Below are 5,649 nucleotides of genomic sequence, written 5' to 3' on the forward strand. Positions count from 1 at the left end.
AAGTGCAAGTTAAATGCCGCTGTCAGAAATTGACAGCGGCATTTAACTGGTTAACAGCCGCGGGTGGATCAAGATTCCACCTGCAGCTGTTGCTGGCACATGTCAGCTAATTTATACAGCTGACATGTGCCCGGTTCAGTGAGGGCTCAGTGCCGGAGCCCGCGCTGAACTGGGGGTACCGACGTGGTGCGTACTAATACGCACCACGTCGTAAAGGGGTTAAATGTGATTCCCCTTTCCCCATCTCATACTCGCCTGCCGCCACCTTCATCCTTTTCCAGCGCTGTCTCGGCCAAAGAATGACCTGCCGGCAGCTCCAGTGCTTCACAGAGCATAGAAGTCACTTTTTAATACATCTTTATGAGAGCCTCATTATGGCCTCGTCCTGCCTCTCATAAAGACTTGTATTGAGCTCTTGTAACATAACTTCTGACTTCTGGCCAGTCAGAAGTTACTGGCACAAGATGGTGCCACGGGACCAGAGCGGCGTCGGTAAAAGATAAAGCTGACGGAAGGTGAGTATAAGAATGGGAACAGAGGGGCTTACATTTAAAGCGCCATTCCAGTGGCGAAAAAAAAACTTGTTTGTGCAGTGGGTTCAAAACCTGAGTCTACTCCATACATCGCCACCATACATGTGCCGTACATGTATGGTGGATGTCAGAATAGGCTTACATTTTTCCTGGTCTGATCACCAGGCGTCCTACTATTAAGACTCCCACTAATCAAGAGAATGGGGTTAACTCGTTCTGTATGTATCTCAAGAAGTGTAACAAATAGTTACAGTAATGTATCAAAAATTTAATCTTAAAATATATATATATATATATTATATCACCAGAGATACTCTTGGATTTAATTGTGTACCTGCATTACAGAAGTTTTTCATAGGTATTTGAGGCTTGTAAACTGAAATAAATGCTTGTTGCGAAGGTATTTTATTTGTTTAGATTAACACAGCCTTGGAAATAACTGACTTCAGTCAACACGTTTTTTCTACCTAACATGAGAGCACCAAATTGTGGACACAAAGACCCTAATTCCATCTATTTGTCACTTACTGGGCTGCTTGCTGTAGTTTTGATAAAATCACTGTTTTAACAGCAGGAGATTATCCCTAGAGGACTAGTAAACCTGCTGCCATGGAGTCCTCCATTTTCATGAGCTCTGTGTAATCCTGCGTCCACTAATGATTGGTAGCTTTCTGCCTATGCACAGTGTACACAGAAAGCAGTCAATCAGTGGTGTGGGCGAGGTTAAACACAAGCAGTATAGTTGTGGGTTTTAAGGTGTCTATTGATGAACAACATGTCTTCCTAAGGGGAGTCTCAGTCCCTATCCCTACAATGGGTGCCTTCTTGGGGCCAGGGTGCAGCCATAGGCCAAACCAATTCAGGTAATCGCTTCTCTGCCTTTTGGCTAAGATCAACTGTAGTACCTTTTCTTATCAGTTTAACATCTGATATGTCCCCTATATGTCCACTTATTTTCACACATTCTCTTCACCTCTCCCCCCTAATGTCCCATGCGCCTCAAGACCGGGAAGGGTTGGGGGGTAGAGAGGGTAACTAATTATTGAACAAACGAGCAGCGGTCCCACCTGCTTCCCAATCTGGAGGCTTCCTACATACTGAAGCTGGCTGCTGCAGCACAGCCAGATAAAAGCCACTAGCCCATTATGACACGTGCAATGTCTGTTCCATTCTTCCATTCTTGCATTATTCCATTGTCCCATTGTTAGGAGGCAATGGAGCAATAGGACAATGGAGCAATGGAATAATGCAAGAATGGAAGAATGGAACAGACATTGCACGTGTCATAATGGGCTCCTAGCTTTTATCTGCCAGTGCTGCAACAGCCAGCTTCAGTCTGTAGGGAGCCTACAGACTGGGAAGCCGGGGGGGGGAGGGGACAGCTGCTCGTTTGTTCATTAATTAGTTATCCTCTCTACCCCCCCCCCCCCCTCGGTCTTGAGGCATGTAGGACATTGGGCAGGGGGGGGAGAATGTGTAAAAATAGGTGGACTTATGCAGATTAAAAACGTTTGGGGTGCATCTGCAACAAGCAGTATATTTGTGGGTTTTAAGGTGTCTATTGATGAACAACATGTCTTCCTAAGGGGAGTCTTTGTCCCTATCCCTACAATGGGTGCCTTCTTTGGGCCAGGGTGCAGCTCTAGGCCAAAACCAATTCAGGTAATCGCTTCTCGGCCTTTTGGCTAAGATCAAGTGTAGTATCTTTTCTTATCAGTTTAATATCTGATACGTCCACCTATTTTCACACATTCTCCTCTCCCCCCTAATGTCCCATGCTCCTCAAGACCGGGAAGGGTGGGGGGTAGAGAGGGTAACTAATTATTGAACAAACGAGCAGCAGTCCCCAGTATGCTCCCTACATACCCATTATGACACGTGCAATGTCCGTTCCATTCTTGCATTTTTCCATTGTCTCATTGTTAGGGGGCAATGGAACAATGGGACAATGGAAGAATGGAACAGACATTGCACGTATCATAATGGGCTCCTGGCTTTTATCTGGCAGTGCTGCAGCAGCCAACTTCAGTCTGTAGGGAGCCTACAGACTGGGAAGCACTGGGGACCGCTGCTCGTTTGTTCATTAATTATTTATTCTCTCTATCCCCCACCCTTCCCGGTTTTGAGGTGCGTGGGACATTAGGGGGGAGAAAAGAGGAGAATGTGTGAAAATAGGTGGACTTATGCAGATTAAAAACATGTGGGGTGCATCTGCAACAAGCAGTATAGTTGTGGGTTTTAAGGTGCCTATTGATGAACAACATGTCTTCCTAAGGGGAGCCTTTGTCCCTATCCCTACAATGGGTGCCTTCTTGGGGCTATGGTGCAGCAATAGGCTATAACCAATTCAGGTAATCGCTTCTCGGTACCTTTCGAAAAGGCGGCTTTGGCCGTCGGCCACCCTAGCAGATTGATGGACACTGGGGTTTAGGCCCTTATTAGTACGCCAGGTGGCTAATATAGTCATCTAGTGGAAAGCATGGCCCCCCAGGATCGACGCCATTGGGCCGGGGAAGATCGAAAGCCCGAAGTGTGAAGTGCCCCAGGATTGGTGACCCTGGGGTGCCTTAACTCACTGGTATTGGGAACCCCACTTGAGTTTCTGGCACATTTGCACAAACACTTCAAATTTTCTTTCTTTGCACACACCCTTATTCCGGGCCTTCTGGCCTTAGGATCTGGAATTTTTCAATTCCCGGTCGAAGGTCCAGGCAGTATTATACTGTGAAACCTTCGCTATTTATTTAATCTTTTTGTCACTGTGTGTGCACTTATTCACTTGTGTCACGTCCTTCTAGGATTTTGTCGGTATGCTTTTCCCTAACTGGTTCCTCTCTTGGCAGGTCTAGGGGGAAAGTGTGTGGCCATCAGGTTCCACTCCCCCCTGAACCACCCTGGCTCTCCTCTTTCGGGAGGAGAGCATTGTTGGCTTCCCTCTTCCGGGAGGGAAGCACAGTCTTTGGCTCCCACTGCCTTGCTCGGGTGAGAACTCGGGCAGGCGCTGGGGGTAAGATTGGGTCGCCTCTGGCTTTGGCTGGAGGTGGCTATTTGTCCCTGGAATAAACATCAGACAGCACTAGTCCAAGTTATACACTCATGTGAGTGACGCCTAAGTTTCTCTCTCTCACCTGTAGAGTGTTAGCTCTTATGATCAGCAGGGTCCACTATCTCTTCTGTATACTACAGTGTAAGCTCTCTTGGTCAGCGTGGTCCTCTCTCTCTCCTGTAGCGTGTAAGCTCTAATGGTGAGCAGGGTCCTCCATCTCCATTAGAATGGAAGCTCTTGTGGTCAGTGGGGTCCTCTCGCTCTCTTTTTCTCTCTCTCCTGTGGAGTGTAAGCTATACCAGCCAGGTCCTCTCTCTCTCTCTCTTCTCCTCCACGTGTATTTGCTGAGCAATTACAAGCTTTCCTGTATTGAGATTCTCTCAAATTTATTCACCGCCAATCAACTTATTGGGCAAAATTCATCGAAGTTGGCAAATACTAATTTCAAAATATCTGCTCATCTCTACTCAGCACCTTCTGATGACTAACTGAAAATAAAACAAAAAAAATACTATGCAAACACAGGGCCACTAAAAAAAACAAAAAAATCAAAACAAGAAATAAAACCCCTACACATACCACATACAAAAATTTGCAATTGTTTTGTTTTAATCAAACTGCTTCTACAATCATTGGATGCTATGTTTAACCACATCCCGGAATGTGATCAAATAAAAGAAATTGCGGCACTGATAATATTGATGGTCATTCCTGCTAAACTGTTATATTTTATTAAATGTGCAAATATTCATGCTTGTTTCTCATTTTTGTTTGCTTCTCTTTATAGTAACCATGGAGGCTTTCTCTTTAAAAAAAAAAAAGTTAAATTTCACAATTGTGAGGAATGTGCCAATGGATCATTCTAGATGAAAGAACAAGGCCGATGGCAATCATTCCCTTGACATTCACGTGTTTTCGCAGAAGAACAGGCAGCCAAATAGTACTGTTCTGTATGATATAAAGCCACAAAAAACTTCCATGGAAAGAGAAAAGAGAAGTCAAAGCTAGTAAAACAAACATTTGTTACAATGAAAGAAACAAATATGATAATGGATGAAGCAACCAACTCTTCCCTATAGTAAAGAAATGCGTTGATGTGTGCCAACGCTTCTAAATGCTGATTAAATCACATTTAAAGGGAATCTGTCAGAAACCCTTTACTCCCCACCCTCAGTCACCCCAAAATCATTAATATGATTGTGCAGACCTTTAAAGGCTACACCAGTTGATCCTTTTATGAACCCAAAGCATTGATCCAGCAGTGAGAAATTGTGTTTTGAAGTGATGTCTGGAAGTGCATTGGGACCTGACAATATACTTCTAGCTTTTCAGCCTCACGTTGTACTCACTACCAAACTGCATCCTCCCCCGGCTGATTGACTTGCCGTTTGCTGTCATACCCGACCACTGACCTGTCAATAACGTACAATACCGTAAGTAGTGATATAACTCTTTGTGGCTCCATACAATACTAATGCTTATGTCCCCTTATGTAGTACCAAGTACAATATTAATATTTCTTTGTGCCCCCATATAGTAGTAATGTTTATCTTTGCACCCAAATACACCAGTAACGACCCTACCAGTGGCACTCATACAGTAGTAACATACACCTTTTATGCCCTGCTACAGTTGTAATGTCCTTAATTGTGGTCGCATACATTCTTAAGTTATAGGGCGACAATTTGGGGTATTACTAGTGTGTGAGGCAACAATTGCAGACATTATTAATGTGACCCCATAAACTAATAATTTCCCCCATTGTGGCCCCTTATACTGATATTCCCCAATTTATATCGCCGTACACTAGAAATGTTCCCCATTCTGGCCCTACACACTTGTAATATCCCCCATTCTGGCCCTAGACACTTGTAATGTCATCCATTCTGTGTAATGCACACGCCCGGACTGACTGGCGTGTGCGTGTATATGTAGTGATTCCACTGGACCGTACCGGAGAGTGAATGCCTGGAGGGGAGTAACTAAGTATCCACCCGATCCGACCAAGGTCGCACGACGGCATACGACGCCAGTGCACCAAGGAGGGACCGAGCAGAGGGACCAGGTGCT

General features: G+C 44.9%; 2 pseudogenes; both read left to right on the top strand.

Annotated features, from left to right (window-relative positions):
- Positions 1–1,399: 1,399 nt before the first annotated feature.
- Positions 1,400–1,605, top strand: LOC141182943 (U2 spliceosomal RNA; annotated as a pseudogene).
- A 593-nt stretch (positions 1,606–2,198) lies between these two features.
- LOC141182951 (U2 spliceosomal RNA) lies at positions 2,199–2,288 on the top strand (annotated as a pseudogene).
- The last annotated feature ends 3,361 nt before the right edge of the window (positions 2,289–5,649 follow it).

Source organism: Phyllobates terribilis, unplaced genomic scaffold (assembly GCF_046119375.1).
Source record: "Phyllobates terribilis strain yellow unplaced genomic scaffold, ASM4611937v1 Scaffold_37__1_contigs__length_12642776, whole genome shotgun sequence".
NCBI classification, from domain to species: Eukaryota; Metazoa; Chordata; class Amphibia; order Anura; family Dendrobatidae; genus Phyllobates; species Phyllobates terribilis.